We start from the raw sequence: 19,478 nt of genomic DNA on the forward strand, positions 1-19,478 counted from the left end.
AATGAGAAGCTCGTTGGCCAGGAAAAATACAATCTTCCTCAAGTGTCATGTACCTGGTTGAAAAAGAGCATAACAGCATACTAGAAACCTTAAAACACATCATAGTAAAGTTACCTGGACTTGAAGTGATTATGTCCGGTTCAACTGTTGCACAAAAATAGCTCCTAGTGACATGCTTCGGAGCATTAAAGAGGCAAGCTCCTTTCTAGCCAGCAGCCCAATTCTGAGACCTTTTGGTTTTGACCAGTGCCAATCTCTGTCCAAGGACTCTGTGGTGGGTAGTGTTGCTACTTTTTTCCACTGTAAAGAGTATTCATTTTGAAGGCACATTTATTTCGGATATTCATCAAAAGTCTCGGATTGCAATGATTACAGCTTGCAGGCCAAGAAACATCCTACCTTCTAACTGAGACTTTTACTTTTAGACTTGTCAACGATTTCTACCCTTGTACTTTGAAACATTTTCAACAGAAATGCTTTTGGTTGCGAGCACTGGATCGAAATTATTCCTATAGAGGTTTTTCTAGTTGCTACTGTGCCAAACAACGTTTACATTCACAGAGGCTCAGTTTTATAAATATTCTAAAATGGGTTCCCCGGGCTAACCATTAGGTTTATTTATAATCAACCACAATTCAGGTTGAAATTAAAATACAAATGTAGAGCATAGCAAGTTCTAATTGGCTGAGCATAAGATGGCCCTGATGCTTCAGTGATAATGGGGTAATCAATTTGTGCTCAGGACCACTGAGAAAACATTGCAAGGCCTGTCAAACACTTGGGCACCAAGCAAGATGGACACTCCTTTGCCTACTCTGGAGATTCTCCTTTGGGAATTTCACAGTCAGAGAACTTTTGTTTTTTATAACAGAGGCTTAAAGGAACATAGCTCAGAAGCAAGTCAGACATTTCAAAAGGGGAAATAATTTCAGAGGATCTTGAGGATCCAGAAACAATGGAGAATAGTTAAAGCAAGATCTTCACGAAGATGAAGTAGCTTGACGAGTGCTGCCACCAGGGTATAGAGTAAAACAGTACTGTCAGAGGTTTTGGAAAAAAGGGTTTTCTTTGTTCAGTTGAGCCTCATTACAAGTTTAGTGGTGAAGATAAAATGCAGTGGTATTATTCCACACCCAGCTATGATTTGGACAGAAAGTTGGTGGACCCACCTCCAGAAATGAGTTTGTGGTAAATCTGCCAACTTTCTGCCGATTTTGGCAGAATTACCGATGACAGAATTACTTCTGTGGTAATTTTGGCAAAATGCCCCATGGAGTCCTATGGACTCAAAATAAATGAGATTTGACACCATCATCACCACTTGTGATCCGGCAGTAATACTGCTAGTGCAAGTGGCAGTAAGGATAATTTCGTTTGGTGGTATCTTGGTGGATTCACTGCCGAGATATCATCAAACTTTTAATGAGGCCCATAATATTGTCTGGACATTTATGGGAGCTCAAAGAAACTGCTCACTCACTGAAGATTTCATACACAAATAGGAAATAACTGTTTCATGAGAGAGGAACCACGAGGGGGTTCTTTTGGAGTAATTAGTGCACAAATTTCAACTGTGTACTAATTTCAATGGAACATGTTAATGTTGTATGATGAGGTGTGTGGTTTAATGCTGATGGAAATGAAATCCACATCAAAAACTATTTACAAAAGAACATCCAAGGGTCCATGAGCCCAACAATCCAAAGGAAACCTACAAAAAACCATACCTAATAAATAACTATATACAAAAAGGTGAGGCATTGAGGTTAAATTAAAGTGGGGGTTGATATGGAGCCTAGCATAGCAAAGTGTACTCTAGGGTTTTAACAACCTTAAAATGACTAACTACTAACACAACTAACAATACCTCATTATAATCCTAATGACATTAGTAATTGGACTGGGGGCTGTAAGTGCATGAATTCACACTGCAATATGGGCCTCGGAAAATATATGAACATATGAACATTGAAAGGTGAACAGAATTGTGCTTTGCAGATGTTTTTTCAGTGCACAATAAGGCGGCAGAATGTGTGCTTGAAAGAACTGTTTGATTATTCAAGCAGGTACAAGTCAGGAAGTAAAGGATTTCATGTTGCACATTTCATCTGGGCTCAGTGAAATAATGAACAAGAGTGCTGTACAAAGGTCATTGTAGAAAAAGCCTGAAAAGGCTGGAAAGATACTAGGGGTTGTTGGGCAAAAAATGGGCTGTGATTGACCAGAGGCATCCCATGACATCACAACAGAAAGCAGGAAATGGGTGGTGAAAAAATAAAGAATCTTTATGAAAATATAGGCTGAGGTGAAAGGAGAAGAGCTTAAAATCTGGGGGAATATGGGAGAAAGGAGTTGGCCACAGAAGGAGCAAGAAGAGGGGGAAGAGAGAAAAGAGAAAACGTAAAATCAAGGAGATCAGAAGTGATGCTGACTGAGCAGAGCTGTGCCAGGCTGCAATACAGAGGAGGGAGATGAGGGCTGGATGAGAGCTGGCTGTAATCCCAGAGGCAGCTGATCTAGAGAGAGAGAGAGTGTGGCTGTGAAACAAAAGAGGGTCTGGCTGTGCAAACAACGTGACACTAAACTCTTGGTGAGTATAGCTGACAAAATAAAAGAGATATTTAATTAGAGAAAACTCATAATCTAATTAGTGAAGTATCAAATTTGATACAAAAGGGCAGAAACCCATTGGTTCTCCATGCACCGGAGAACAAATGTGTTTTCCTGTGCGCAATATGTCACTTGTTAGAAAGGCGGAGTTGCAGCATTGCAAAAGTATTGCAGCCATTCTTTCAAGGTTGTCTATAAAAATACATGTGGTCTGCCAAGTTTACTAAAAGAAGCTAGTTTTGCTAGATTTAAAAGAGAAATCATTGTCTTGGTGGAGGATAAGGAGGTCTATGTCAATATGCTGTGAATATAAATGCACTAACAAGTTGTGAAAACTGTATTTTTGCCAAGCTGTGTTTAGATCGTTCTTCCTATTTCTTGCATGTGTTCAATGTGATGCAATTCTGATTTATTTCTCTGCATTTTTTTATCTGTTTTGCTAAATGAAGATAAAGTGCCAGAAGGCATAACTTTGGAAGCCATCTGTGATTTAATCTTGCGTGACCTGGTCATTTTGTGATATGTGGAGAAGTATGTTGTAATCAGTATAGTCAAAAAGAAAATCTAGTGTGCTTAGAATAGTTCTAAATCTGACATTTCATTAGCCATAGATCCAAAATAAGATCATAGCAATAAACTGGTGACCAATGAACTAATTCCCTGCACTGCAGCAAACAAACATCCTTACAGTTCAAAGAGCAGAGATAACAGAAAGACAGAAACACAAAGTAGAGGCCCAATACAACCCCAATGAATAATTAGTATTTATCACATACTATTAAGCCCATATAGTGGGCTGGGCTGATAGCTCAGGGGCAATGCATGTGTTCTGTTAGCAAAACAACGCAGAGCATCACAGGTTTGAATCCCGGTCCCACGTTTAGAAGCTGGTCTCTGGCTTAAAGCATATACACAACAAGTCAACTCTATTGTAAACACAAATTGCAGCATTTTGAGCACAAATAAGGTGATTGGGAACATCATAGAAAATTGTGACGAAATAATGTATCATAAACTGCCAACATTACCAGATTTTCTACCATTCATCCAACTACCATAGGATCCTAGAAACAGGTTGCTGCCCCAGAAAACAACATGTTTTATCCGAGTGCAATGTGCTTTGTCTGTAAATATAGTAAAGATAAAACAAAGTTCTAAAAAGTTTGGCTTTAAGTTAAACAAATAATTTTCTGGCAACTATATAACCAATCGTCTGTCCATCAAATATGCACATAATGTAACATTTAACATGTGATGTTTTTCAAATAGGAATGCAATGTTAAATACTGTGCAACTTGTAACCGTAGAGCCCTGACCTGCAATCATTTGCTCTTGGGATATAGTCTATCTTTAGTTCAGTGACCCCTTTTTTAGCTGGCAGAGTCTCATGAGAAACATGGGTCTCATGACAGCACTGCTTTATTCACTGACAAATCAAACCACACAGCACCCTGCACCCAAGGCATAAAACTGCTATGCATAACCGTAAAGTACTTGTCATCTCTACAAATATAATTTCCTGCATTCAGAATCTTTAGCATCATGTAATATCCCTCTGTGCTGCTATACTGTGTACCAGGTATGTCCAGACAACAATCTGCTGAACTCCCAGCGAACCTATAGCCTTTCAACACCATGGCAATGGCAGTTAGGCACTATACAAGTGTCGCATAATATAACAGCAATGAAACAAGAGATGACAAATAACTTTAATGGTAAATTGCAACACCATGAGAAAAATATATATGTATTAATGTACTCCTACAATCAAATGTGTCTGGGGACTGGAGAGCAACAAGAAAAAAGATATTGAGATTTGGTGAACCTTTACAAACTATCGAAACTAATTAACCAAAGCACTGCATGGCAGGATATTTTAATCAAGTCCACAAAAGCAACCCAGCGCGTGTGCCCTTCTAGCACATCCAGAAAAGGGCACAATGAAATGCAGAAGAGACTATGCAAAAGGCATTTGCAAACTGGAATGTGGACACCCCAAACTATGTGGATATAACATAGATGATGAATTATATCCATCCTTGTCTTGCAGAAAAAGACTGTTAATTGAACAAACACTGCTGTGCCAACTTGAACTGGTTAGTGCAGATACAATTTTAATGTATATCTAATTAATATTGTGCAAGTAAGCAATGTCAGTACAACCTATGCATTATCTATAATAATGAGATGAATTAAGCATGTAGCCGTTTGTCAAAATGTATAATATGGTCACAGAGCCCCAGGCCACCACTCCGGTGGTGATAGTGTGCAGTAAAAATATCCTTTAACATTAACATTAATATAATGTACACTAATGATTGATGATGGTGCAGGACACTGATACTTTCACCCCCTGCCTGATCCGGTCAGAATGGGAGGGCACTCTGTAAACCATTCTTCTTGTCACTGCCTGTGCCATTCTCTGAGTTCTCAAGTCTTCTAAAGACTTGGGGGGTAATTCATAGAATTCAGCGCACAAGTGGCACACGCGACTGGCGCACAGAGTGCACGTGCAGCAGTCTCCGCCAGCTGCGTGCACCAAAACCCATTCAGGCGCACAGCGTATTCATGGATGAATACATCCATAAGCAGCCGTGGCGCAGAGTGGCGCAGCGACCCTGCAAGAGCGCCAGTTACGCCCCCAACCCCGCCCCGTGCGCCAAAAAAATCGCACAAATGCAGTCCATGGCGCAAAGGTCAGTGGACCAGCGTGCAGCCGCCCAACCACGAAAATGCATGTAAAATGCACAGCACACGTCCCAGAATACACATATCCTGCCCTGTGTGAGCAGGGTACGTGTATTCCGAGCGGTGCACGTGTATTCCGAGCGGTGCGCAGGGAGTTTTACACGCAATGGGCCTGACGCGAGCGGGGTATGTGTATTTAGGGAGTACACAGGGAGTTTCACACGCGATAGGCCCTGTGCAAGCGGGGTACATGTATTCCGAGGGGTGCGCAGGGAGTTTTACACGCAATAGGCCTGGTGCGAGTGAGGTACGTGTATTCCGAGGGGTGCGTGGGGAGTTTTACACGCGATGGGCCTGGTGTGAGCGGGGTACGTGTATTTGGGGGGTATGTGGGAGTTTCACACGCGTTAGGCCGTGTGCGAGCGGGGTACGTGTATTTGGGGGGTATGCGGGGAGTTTCCCACATGATAGGTCCTGTGTGAGCTGGGTACGTGTATTTGGGGGGTGCACGGGAAGTTTCACAGGCAATAGGACCTGTGCGAGCGGAGTACGTATATTTGGGGGGTACACAGGGAGTTTCATGCGTGATAGGCCCTTTGCGAGTGGGGTACGTGTATTTGGGGGGTGCGCGGGAAGTTTCACAAGCGATTCTCCAGGCGAGAGCGGGGTACGTGTATTTGGGGTTTACGCAGGGAGTTTCACACACTATTTGACATTGGGCCCTCCCGGGTGTGTGGTTACCCCCCTCCCCATGCCCTGCAGGCAGCCCACACCACAGGGGACTACCCTACAACCCTCACCATACCCTGCAGGCAGCCCACATGGCACAATGCACTTGTGAGAACATGTCACATTCACCAGGTGAGTAACCTCCTTTCCCAACCTCCTCCTCACCTGACCCTTCTGAGATGTTGTCCTTGGTTTCTGTGGTGGGTCTTCTCCTAGCTTTCTTGTCTTCGGCAGGCAACTGTCTTTGGGATGTCTTCTTCTTCTTATCGCGTAAATAAGGCCTGGCTCCCTCAGAGGCCACCTTGACAGGGAAGGAACACCTGCCCAAGGGGAACCCCGAGGAGCCAAACCTCCAATGGCAGGGAAAAAGCCAAAAAGGCACAAAAAACCCTGGTAGGATGTATTTCTTCCTTGAGATGAATAGTCAAAGACTGTAGAGATCTCGGAGTCCTTTCTGAGCTACTTCCGGTTGTAGATGCGGAATAACAGTATAAGGAAGCTTGGACTTCGATGGGAGAATGAAGAAGGGAATAATATATATAGAACAGTTCCCACTTACCGAGAGCTCTGGCAGCACCCAGAGAGTGAAGGTACCCAAGTCGAGATCGCGGACGCCAAATTAAACAGCTCCGCGACCGCAAACAAAACGGGAGTGCCGCGGCGCTGCGAAATGAAAAGGGAAAAACAGTACCGCGGTCAAGGAAGGAAAACAGAAACAATACCGCTGCAAACACCGGGTAAGTGCGAAACTAGCGGACAGGACAGGAAGAAAATAACAGGGGAAGGCAGAAACTGGAACACAGGCGAGAAGGGAAAGAATACAAGATATGAAGGACCGAGTGAACGGCAGTCAAGGGTTTAGCGGGGAACTCTAAGAAGAACTGTGGAAGGACGATCCGTAGCTCGCAGCGTTGAAGAGTCTGAAGGAAACACAGATACAACGCGCCGGAAAGGGGGCGTGGTTGCGTCTTATAGCCCAGCGACGCCATGTTGGGTGAGGACTAGACCGAAGTATACTATTATTGGAGACGCCATGAGCTCCACAGCTTCCATGGACGAATCCTGACAGTATACCCCTTTCCCTTCGGGGGCCCTCCGGGTTTCCCCGGGTGGAGGCGGTGGAAACGTTGAATGAGCCTAGGAGCATGGAGATGACCTCTAGGTTCCCACGTTCTCTCTTCCGGAGGATAACCCCTCCAGTGTACCAGATATTGAAGTCTTCCCTTACGGTATCGTGAGTCCACCAGATAAGCCACCTCATACTCCTCTTGAACAGGTGGGTGTAAAGATTTCTTGTTAGACAGTCTTCGTGCATACGGGTCCGTCTGGTATTCTTTGAGCAAAGAGGTATGGAAGACTGGATGCACCCTTCGGAGTCTGTCCAGTAGTTTAAGTCTGTAAGCCACCGGGTTAATCTGAGCGAGAATGGAGAAAGGCCCTATGTATCGTGGTGCAAATTTGCCAGCATGGACCCATTTTGGCAAAAACCTTGTGGACAACCAGACTAACTGGTTGGGCTTCCAGGCCGGATTACTACCTCTCCTCCGGTCTGCCCATTTCTTGTGCATCTGTCTGCTGGACTCCAGGGCCCTTTTGGCCGTCTTCTGAACTTCTAGGAGTTCCACCAACAAGCTATCAATAGCAGGTGTCCTGGTGGAAGGTAAACCTAACCATGGCAAGGGGTTAGGATGGTACCCGTAAGTACAGAGGAATGGGCTCATTTTGATGGATGTATGAAGAGCATTGTTATAGGCGAATTCCGCCTGAGGGAGAAAGGAAACCCAATCTTCTTGCTTATTAGAGCAAAAACATCGAAGGTACTGTTCAAGAGTAGAATTCAGCCTCTCGGTCTGACCATTGCTCTGCGGATGGTAGCCTGATGACAACGCTCTGTCGATGCCTAGCTGTTGGCATAAGGTGGTCCAGAATCTTGAGGTGTATTGGGATCCTCTGTCCGAGACTATAGTCCTAGGCAGGCCATGTAGTCTGACAATGTCCCTTAGGAATACTGCTGCCATCTCTGGAGCCGATGGTAGATGGGATAAGGCTGAAAAATGTGCCAGTTTGCTGAAGGAATCGATAGTTACCATGATGGTATTCATTCCCTTTGAGAAGGGTAGCTCCACGATAAAGTCTGTGGAGATATGTTCCCAAGCCCTTCCTGGTACTTTTGACTGTTGTAGCAAGCCCATCGGCCTCCCTGTAGGACTCTTGCTACTGGCACACACCGGGCACGAAGAGACGTATTTGTCTACGTCCTTGCGGAGAGTGGGCCACCAAAATTGTCGACATATGAGATCCCGTGTCTTGCGTATGCCAGGATGACCCGACAACTGAGAGTCATGGCACCACTTGAGTATCTGGCTCTGCAGGGTCTTAGAAGGGATATAGAGAGCCTTCCCTAGGTAGTACAAACCGTTTGGGTCTTGAATGACTGACCGAGGCAGTGCTTCTTCCTCCTTATATTGCTCCATGAGTTCATGCAAGAAAGGGATCACGGTGGACACTCTCAGTGCCTTAGAAAGCAGTAATTCATGACCCTGGATCTTGGTGGGTTCTTCTCCTTGGCTTCGGGATAGGGCATCGGCAACATGATTTTCGGTACCAGGTATGTAGGTAAGAATAAAATCGAACTGTAAGAAATAATATGCCCAGCGGGCATGGCGGGAATTGGTGCATTCCATTTGTTGGAGTACCTTTAAATTCCTGTGGTCAGTGCGAATAAGGAACTTATGGTTTGCCCCTTGCAGCAGATGGCGCCATTCTTGACATGCTAGCTTCATGGCCAACAGTTCCTTTTCGAGGACTGAGTAGTTCTGCTCACTGCTAGACAACGTCTTTGAATAGTAGGCAACTGGATGTTCCAGTCCGTCCTCTGCCTCTTGTAACAGCACTGCTCCTACTGCTCCAGCTGAGGCATCGGTCTCAAGGACAAAGGGTCGGTTCTGATCTGGCTGGACTAGAATAGGGGCTGTAGAGAAATGTTCCTTTAAACACCTGAAGGCCTCCCTCTGGTCTTGATCAAATGAAAACTTGACGCCCTTCTTAAGCAAATGAGTGATGGGTTGTACTAGCTGGGAAAAATTCGGAATGAATTGTCTATAAAAGTTCGCCAACCCTAGGAATCTCTGTATCTCCTTGACATTTTGGGGTTCTTTCCAGTCTTGGATAGCATGTATCTTACTCGAGTCCATCTGTACTCCTGCTGCAGAGTGAATAAAGCCCAGATAAGATACTGACCTGGCTTCAAAAGTACACTTCTCGGGCTTGACTAATAGGTGGTTGGCCTGTAAACGGAATAATACCTCCTTGACCTGATCCCTGTGTTCTGGAAGGCTGCGTGAGTACACCAAAATATCATCCAAGTAAACCACTACTGACACAAACAATAAGTCTGAAAACATTCTGTCCATAAACCGCTGGAATATGGCGGGAGCGTTTACAAGCCCGAACGGCATCACCCTATATTCGAAGAGACCTAAAGGTGTCCGAAAGGCAGTCTTCCACTCATCACCCTTACGGATCCTCAAGAGATGATAGGCTCCTCTGAGATCCAATTTGGTATAGAATTGGGCTCCTTGAACTGCTTCCAGCACGTCCCTTATCAAGGGCATGGGGTAGCGGTCTCTAACCGTTACCTGATTAAGCCCCCGGTAATCTATGCAGGGTCTGAGTTCTGCTGAGTCCTTTTTTGGTATAAAGAACAGTGAAGCTCCGCAAGATGACCTGGATTCTTGGATAAGGCCGTTCTGGAGGTGAGCGTCTAAGTAATCTCTTAAAGCCTTCTTTTCAGGCAAAGACAAAGGGTACATCCGACCAAACGGTACTTGAGAGGAAGGCTCGATGTTGATGGCGCAATCTTCCGACCTGTGGGGAGGAAGTACTCTTGGCAGTATATCCTTGAAGACTTCAGAGTATTCCTGGTACTGGAGTGGGATAGAAGATACTGTCTTCTTTATTGGATTGCTTAACTCTTCTACTCCAATCTGGAGGTTAGGGACCTCCATGCAATGTACCTGACAATAATCCGAATCAAAACATACCTTGTTAGTGTACCAGTCAATTGAAGGGTTGTGCCTTCGAAGCCAGGGAATTCCGATGACCAACGGAAAGTGTGCCGCCTTAATCATATCAAATACCATGTCTTCGGTATGCTGTTCCATCTTCATCCGTAAGGGAACGGACTCCTTGACTATGGGCCCTGAGGACAGAGGAGTACCGTCCACTCCTTCCACTGGAATAGGTTTGTTCTTGAGGCGCTCGGGCACCTTGTTCTTCCTGGCCCAGTCTATGTCAATGAAATTCCCTGCGGCCCCGCAGTCCAGCATGGCCAACACCTCGATGGGCTCAGGACTCGTTGTCCAAAGTTGGACCTTGAATACCATGAGTCTATTGTCTTCGTCCCCTGTTATTGGTCTTGTAATGAAGCAAGGGCTGTAGCTGGTATCCCCGACACCTCCCTTGCATAGGTTCGGGGGCTGGTGTTTTCCTTTCGACGAGGTGGTACTTCTGGACAGTTGCGAAGTAGATGTTTAGAAGAGCCACAGTACATACACAGTCCTGCTTCGCGACGTCTTCTTCGTTCTTCTGGAGTTAAAGGTTGTTCCGATCTGCATGGGTTCATCCCTTTCGGTGTTTTCTGGGGAAGGTTGGAAAAGAGGTGGGGTTGTCAGTTGACGAGGTCTTCTCCTTTCCTTTCGTCGTTCGTTAAGACGGAATTCAATCTGTAAGGCTATAGTAGTGAGTTCCTGGAAAGACGAAGGGCGAGCAATCCGAGCCAGCTCGTCCTTAATATCCTCATGAAGACCTCTTCGGAATATTGTCTGTTTGGCAGAGTCCGGCCAGTCTGCCATTGTGGCAAGCCGGATAAAACGGGATAAGTAGGTTTGGACATCTGTAGTGCCCTGTATCACATCCAAAATGGCCTCAAAAGAAGTGTACAGGACCTCCGGGCGATCAAATCTCTCCTTGAACAGTTGTATGAAGCGGTCGTAATCCTGTAGCGCAAGGTCATTATTTGTGACCAACGGAGTGGCCCAAGCCAGGGCGTTACCAGTTAGGTTAGCTATGATGAATCCCACTCTGGTCCGGGCTGTCTGGTAGGCATAGGGACGGAATGCGAAATACACCTGGCAGGCATCCAAGAACTCCTTAAGACCTCCAGGATGCCCATCATACTTCCCAAACGACAGGGCCATAGGGGGTAGATCTCCCCGGTCATCTCTGTGCAGGACTACCTGCTGTCTTAAAGCTACATTCTCTGCTTTCAATGCCTGTACTTCAACCGTAAGGTTCTGCATCGCCACCACCAACTCCTGATACTGCTCCAAGGACGCCATGGGGGACTTTTGGCGTTGTATTCTGTCACATTCACCAGGTGAGTAACCTCCTTTCCCAACCTCCTCCTCACCTGACCCTTCTGAGATGTTGTCCTTGGTTTCTGTGGTGGGTCTTCTCCTAGCTTTCTTGTCTTCGGCAGGCAACTGTCTTTGGGATGTCTTCTTCTTCTTATCGCGTAAATAAGGCCTGGCTCCCTCAGAGGCCACCTTGACAGGGAAGGAACACCTGCCCAAGGGGAACCCCGAGGAGCCAAACCTCCAATGGCAGGGAAAAAGCCAAAAAGGCACAAAAAACCCTGGTAGGATGTATTTCTTCCTTGAGATGGATAGTCAAAGACTGTAGAGATCTCGGAGTCCTTTCTGAGCTACTTCCGGTTGTAGATGCGGAATAACAGTATAAGGAAGCTTGGACTTCGATGGGAGAATGAAGAAGGGAATAATATATATAGAACAGTTCCCACTTACCGAGAGCTCTGGCAGCACCCAGAGAGTGAAGGTACCCAAGTCGAGATCGCGGACGCCAAATTAAACAGCTCCGCGACCGCAAACAAAACGGGAGTGCCGCGGCGCTGCGAAATGAAAAGGGAAAAACAGTACCGCGGTCAAGGAAGGAAAACAGAAACAATACCGCTGCAAACACCGGGTAAGTGCGAAACTAGCGGACAGGACAGGAAGAAAATAACAGGGGAAGGCAGAAACTGGAACACAGGCGAGAAGGGAAAGAATACAAGATATGAAGGACCGAGTGAACGGCAGTCAAGGGTTTAGCGGGGAACTCTAAGAAGAACTGTGGAAGGACGATCCGTAGCTCGCAGCGTTGAAGAGTCTGAAGGAAACACAGATACAACGCGCCGGAAAGGGGGCGTGGTTGCGTCTTATAGCCCAGCGACGCCATGTTGGGTGAGGACTAGACCGAAGTATACTATTATTGGAGACGCCATGAGCTCCACAGCTTCCATGGACGAATCCTGACAGAACACTTGTGAGCCCAGACTCATGTCCCCAAACCCATCCCCCCACCCCCAGTGACGGGCACCTGCAAGCAGGCCCCGACTCATGTCCCCCCACCCACTCTCCCACCCAGCAGTGATGGGCACCTGCCAGCAGGCCCCGACTCATGTCCCCCCACCCGACACATCACCACACTCCAGACTCATGGGCCTTATGGCCACCCAAATCCCACTCCAGTCCACCCCAATCCAAACACCCCACATTGAATTCCCAAAGTCATGATAGAAAATACATAACCAGCATGCCCATAAATACATGTCCCTCAGACCCCCACAATGGTGACACATGACTGTGAAAAACAACATTGTGACATGCACAAACAAATTATAGAAGACCACACAAGTAAAGTAAAAAAAAAGTGTATTGAAGAATCAACGAAATGAAAAAACCAAATCACACAATAATGAAAACAAATAATCCAAATCCTGAACTCCAAAATTGATCAAAAGAAATAAATGCTGCAACCAATAAAATCCAAAGTAAAATAGCTCCTATGGGTCTTTCCATAAAAAAAAATCACAGTTAAAAAAAAGCAAAGTATTCCACCATGGGTCCAAGAAAATGAAATCCACATCGAAAACCATTTACAAAAGAACACCCATGAACCCAACAATCCAAAGGAAACCAACAAAAAAACCCTACCTAATAAATAACTATATACAAAAAGGTGGGGCCTAGTGCATGCGCCCCAAATGAAAGAAAAATAGAAAGTAAACCTAACACTAATGAACTATATACAATGGCGGCGGGCAAGTCCTATGGCTCACTTGTTGATTTCCTGGGCCAGGGCATCATCAAACTCCTGTTCAACGTCCTGGAGGCGGGCCGGTTCCCTGGCCCGAGGTCTTGCAGGGATAAAGCCATGTCCATCTCCAACTCCCTGTGAATTTCCTCGAGGCACTCAGCCCGCCTCAATGCCCTGCGCATGGAGTTCTCCACCCTGACCATAGTGAGCCGTGCCTCTTTACGCCCGCCGCTGCTCCGCATCTATTTGCTGGCCCAACCGCTGCCACACGGAAGACACTCCCAATCCAGGGTCCTCCTACCCTTCAGCCGATGCCTGCCCCTCTGATGTTGATGGCCCCGAGCCATCATCGCTCCCACCTTGAGCCTGCTGCTGCCGCGCATGTGCCCTGCCTGTTGATGACTGCACGTCCTCCTCCTGCTGGGGTCCAGTTGTTGGGGTGGCCACCCCTGCTGGACCTCCAACTCCCGACTGTGGCAAGGATGTGTCCTTCACCAGCCTGGCCGCGGGGTCAGGGGCAGCTCCACAGGGTGGCCAGGTGATACATGGCCTGGGAGATGGCACAGAGGACAACTGGCAGATAGGGGGTTCAGTTGAGGAGGGGGTCGGTAGAAGGTCCAGCAGACGGAGGAACCCAGCATTGGTGACCCGTCCTAGTAGGTCGACGCGGTCAATGACGCATCCGAAATAACATGCAGAGTCCTCACAAGAACGCTGCACGTCATCCCGGATGCCACGTTGACGCAATGTCACCCCAGTCAGGAAAGGCTCAACACGGCCCCGGAATTGCCACGTCCGCAGGGAGAGGAAGGCCAGTTGTTGTTAGCGGATCCCCTCCCTGAAAACGGGTCTGGACAAAGGCATCCCTACTGGTGAGGGATGATGAAGTCACAGGATTGAGGACAGGATTACACACAGGCACCTCCACGGCCGCCTGTGCTGCCTCCTGTCCCTGCCCCTGGACTGCACCACTAGCACCAGTGGAATCCCCCCTCCAGACCCTGTGTGTGGCCCTTCCAGGGCCTCCTCCTCAACCAAACCCCCCACCGACCTGGATAACTCCGTGCCATCTTCCTCCATAGGCCCCTGTGGGGTCTCAGCTGCCCCTTCTGCTGCCGAGGAGTCCACCTCTGACCTCTGCCTCTTGGACCTACCCTCGACAGCTACAGCCATGGACGCAGCAACAGACTCCTCATTCCCAAATGAGATGACAACCTGGGAGGGGAGCTGGGCCTTGCGTCTCCGGCTGCCGGTGGGATCCCCGCCGCTGTGCTCCACAGCACCGTCTCTGCCCTCTTCATCAGTTAACACTGCAAACAGGGAAAGACAGGACACAGGCATCAGGGCACTGTACAATGGTCTGATACACACATGACAGTTACACATGAGTGGCAGTGTCAAACTTCACACATGGCATCACACTCCCCAACACACATATCATTTGAACCCAAACACATGCGCGGATTAACAGAAATGTTGCAGCAGGCAGCACCATCCATACACATACAACAGCATGAGCATCCGAAGGTTAGCCTGACATCACATGCAACATGGGGAGTGCGAAACACATGCACACAATCCACCAGAAATACATGCATCTGTACATCTCCACCACCTGTCACAGTGAAATCATCGGCATCCATGTCACATCTGCCAATCAGCATCCTACATGTCGGTATCACATGCATCCAGGGTGTATCACAGTGGCACACATGTCAAATACACACACACACGCACATGTACATAGTGCCCATACATGAAGGTGGAACCAGCATCCATGTTTCACACCAGAACCATGCCACAGTACATACACAGAAATCTAAATATGTGTGTACCGACACATGCATTTGGGCACCATGCATTTGAACACATACACCATTTGATGTGCCTCACACATGACTGGACTCACATGCAGCCGTCTCATGTCCCTGTACATACACATCCATACATGGGCCTTCCAAGACATATGTCCAACCTGCACACTCCTGACACACCTCAACATGCACAGCGTCCAATCAGTATGTATGTACACTTACCGCTCGACTTCGGACGGGTCTGTCTCTGAAGGACCTGGAGGTAGAGCGCTGAGCGTATACGTTCCAGGACCCTCATCTGGTTATCAGTAAGGCGGACCTGGCACCCCTCAGCATCCACTGCCTTCAAGAGACGCAAGGCCTTGCTGAGGGTCCGGGACCTGAAGTCCTCCCAGCACTTCCGAACGTGTTGCATGTCGCGGGCTGCCACCCCCTCCATGTTGATGGCAGCCACGATGTCCTTTCAGATCCTCTTCCGTCCTTCATTGCCGGTGCGTGAACTTCAAAAGAGGGCATCATAATGCCCCAGGACTTGCTCCACCAGGATGCCAACTTCATTGGCACTGAAGCTGGCAGCCCTCTGCCTCTCTGCTGGTGGGTTGCCACTGGTGCCAGATGGTGTTCTGTCGGACATGGCAACCCCCGAGTCAGGTGTGGGTGGGTAACTGGGTCCTGGGGCTGGGCTGTGGAGCGATGGAATACCAGTCGGGAGTCTTTAGTTCCAGCAGGGTTGATCACAGCAACTGGACCCCTGCAGATGGCTGACGTGCAGGCACCAAATAGCAGGGCACGTGGCCAGCAGTCAGGCAGGCAGCAGCAAATGGCAGGTGGGACTGTGCTCAGGGCTCTGGGGGGCAGGAAAATGGCCTTCTGGGCAGGAGCGTCGTCTTCCGTGGCTTGTCGTGTGGCCAGTTGATACAGAGTGATTTGGCACGTGAAAAAAGTGCACGTCAGCGTGTAATTTGAGGAAAGGCCCTTAGCGCGTAAGCGCATTTGTGACGTGATACGCGCAGGCATTTCCCTGTACGTGCCTATTGTGGAGACCAATGTGTCTGTTGCTACTTCGTGTTGTTTTGCGCGCCATCACAACTTCACAGCGGATCAAGGACGTATCTCTTCTTTTGGCGGGAGTAATGGCTACACGTTTTTTTTCCATTATCACGCTAGCCTGACGGTGAGTAGCGTACGCTATTTTTCCCACTGCGGGTGCCCCTGTGTATCGCGTACCCGTTTTCGAGGTCATAGTAGCCTGCGTGTCCCACGCATACGTGTTTTTTGTGTCCCTGGGTGCCACCGCATACTGCGGGAGGTTAATTCCACACACGTGGGCTACTGCGGGTTGCGTGCAAGGTTTTATTGCAGTTTTGGGGTGCCTGAGTATTGCGTGACCCGTCACTTTATCACCGGGGTCACATACAGCCTTGCAGGTGCACAGGGGTGCTGTTAAGATCTTGTGGCCCACCCCCTTCACCCCAATTTCCCAGGACAATTGTCGTGTACACCTCCCATTGGCACTACTACATCTGTGCCGGCACTACTACATCTGTGCCATGGCTGGGAGGCCACGAAAGGTGAAGGGCGCCTTAGCTGGGCGTACTCCACGTGGCAGGCATGGTCAGGGACGTGGCCAGGGTGACTGGGAGTAGGGAGAATCCAGGGTGGCTGCAGAGGGGGAAGAGGCAGGGGTGCACCACTTTGGCACGATGTTGTGCCACGTGTTGCTGCAGTCATGCCACCACCCCCTGCGGCTCTGGGAGATGCAGTTCTTGCATCTGGCACTGGCGCCCATGTGACCTGGCAGTCTGTTTCATCGACTGCCATCAGGCCCAGGCTCAGGGTCTGTCAGCGCAGGCTGCGTTGGCACCTGAAGAGTCGCTGATTTCCAGGAGGTGAGGAGGCACACCGTAAGTGCACGCAGGGCTGCCCTGACCGAGGCATGTGTCCCTGGGGCAGTAATTTCATCTGTTGCCCCGACCAGCCGGGTGTTGGCAAGTGCATGGGCAGATGCAGCCAACACCACCCCGGTTGTGAGTCTACCATCCAGGACAGTCCCGGTCAATGACCCTGGCATAGCAGATGTTGCTGCACAGGGTCCATTCCAGGGCACCCAGCAGCCACTGATGCAAGGCAGGGCTTCCGTCCTTGTACAACCTGCCACTACCTCGGTCCAATCCACCAGCACCACAGCCCATACGGATCAGGGCGGCATTTGCCAGCCAGGATCCGGACCACTGTCCAAGAGGAGGAAGGTTGCACCTGCAGTAGAGGCTATGACCCCAGACCCAGCTCTAGCCTCCGGCACGTTGAGGAAGAAGCCTTTCTGCAAGCAGGAACTGGACTTCCTTGTGGACTACGTGCGGGACCACAACCGTGATATGCTAGTGGGGCCGAATTGTCAAACTATGGCTGCCCATCGTATGTCCCACTGGAAGCAAGTTGTGGATTGTGTGAGTGCATTCGGCCATGAGGTGCGCACAGCTCAACAGTGCAAAAAGCGTTGGGATGACCTCAAACGCAGTACTAAACAGTGTTGTGCTTGACTGCCACTACATGTCATGTGTACATGGTTCTCATGTGTAAGTCATGCAATGCTTCACTGATGCGTGCCTGCTGTGCAGGATGCTGGACATGTAGAGCAGATGGGGACTGTCCTCATCGCCACACTTGCACCCTACTCACATGCTACTCACCCAGCTGCCCCTCCGGTCCATGTTCCAGCTCACTGGCCCTTCTGCATTTAGCCTGGGGTGTCTTTCCTCTCAGCACTGGGACTATGTCATTGCATGACTGACGTGCATGTGTCTTCTGCCTGCATGTGGGTACTCCACGTAGGCATGCTCCCTTGCCCCTCCACCCCCCCTGCACCCCAATTTCACCATGGCACTGGTGTGCATCATGTTGGCGTACTGCAATGGCCTGTTCAATGCTCCTGTGTACATGCAAACTTCCACCAGCCACCCTGCCAGACACATACAGTGGGGTACATCCTCTGTCCTTCATGCAGGGTGTCTCACTTGCAATGTGCAGATGGCAGATGCTCTGCAGGGACATGGGTGCCCATTCATGCTCCATGTGCATTCCATGCATGCCCCTATGTGTCCTTGACAGGATGATCATTGTAGTACGTGTCCAGGATGACCTACATTTCATGGCATTTGATCATCCATTCCATGCCCACTCTGGCTCAGTCCAGCATCACACACAGGTTTAGGATGTCACAGTCTGTGTGGGGCACAGGCCTCCCCCTGTTTCAGGCCCACTGACTCTGTTCAACTGGTGTAGTAGCTTCTGCACACATGGGTGTAATACTGAGGGTTCATCATGTCTCCTGCTTACTGTCCCATAATGTACTTGTTCATGTAGATAGTCGGTAACGTACACATGTTCTTCACTGCATCAACCCACTTCTGAGCCGTGTTACATCCTTCTACATGCCTACTGACTGGTGCAATGTTAAAGTCACCTGGCATGTATGGCCAGTTTTTCATCCCTTCTCTGTCATGAATGCGACGGGCACAGGTGCATCCTGTGACACATATACTCAGTATTGGAATTCCCTAGTGGTTGTTTAGATGAGTTGATTGGTCAATCTACGGCCTATACCAACTGGCATAGGGCACTGATTGGATGTAGCCTGCCAATTGGGTTGTAATGACTGTGGAGCTTCCTTCATGTGTGTATGTGTGCAGCTCCACATACATCAAAGCAATCAGTGTTATAGCTGCTTCCTTTGGTGTATTGGATGCTGGTCATGTTCACAATACAGGTGTATGGGGAAAAGGGTGTTTTTGAACGCTTTCACATGTAAATATGCAAGCAGCTTCAACGTTGTGTGGTGCAACATTGCGAGTACTCACTTATGTGTTTGTGAAAGTGTACATTTACACATGTGTCTTCCGCAGCTTTTTTGTTGACTAATATGTAGTTGATAGATGTTTATGCTGGTGAGATTTCTAAATTGCACACATTATGTGGAACTGGCATGATCCCCAAGGTTCACTGTTGTACAATATGTGTATGCCCAGGACCACTTAGCTACTATGGTGGGTCCTGGGCGTGGAGATTTCCACAAGAAATTATGTAATAGGGCACATTCATAGCCCAATTTGCTCAATCAGGCCCTGAGGGGTGTTGTGGAGGCCTCATGTTCTGCAGCTCGGACAGTACTGGGCGTTATGGTCCCTCATGCCTGGTTGCAGGCCCTTGCTTTGCTTGGGATATTCACTATGTCTAAATGGCCCATGCCACCCGATACGGGCCGAGCTGCAGATGGATGTAGCTTTATTGATGATGATGCTTTAGTGATGCATGTAAACATGCATGTTACCTGTGTCATTGTGTGTTTGGATTCACTTTCAGCAGTGGTCAATTTGCAGTTCAGAAATGCTTATGGTGTGTTGCATCTCTTAGTTACCATCTGTCTATTCTGCCTGTGACATGTGCCTGACAGAGGTGGTGTCTGATGGAGTTCATATACTACATTTTGTACTTGTGTAGGCTTTGCTATTTAGACACATCCATTTCTGCTTTTGGGATGTGTTT

Source organism: Ambystoma mexicanum, chromosome 4p (genome assembly GCF_040938575.1).
Source record: "Ambystoma mexicanum isolate Mex_15411 chromosome 4p, UKY_AmexF1_1, whole genome shotgun sequence".
NCBI classification, from domain to species: Eukaryota; Metazoa; Chordata; class Amphibia; order Caudata; family Ambystomatidae; genus Ambystoma; species Ambystoma mexicanum.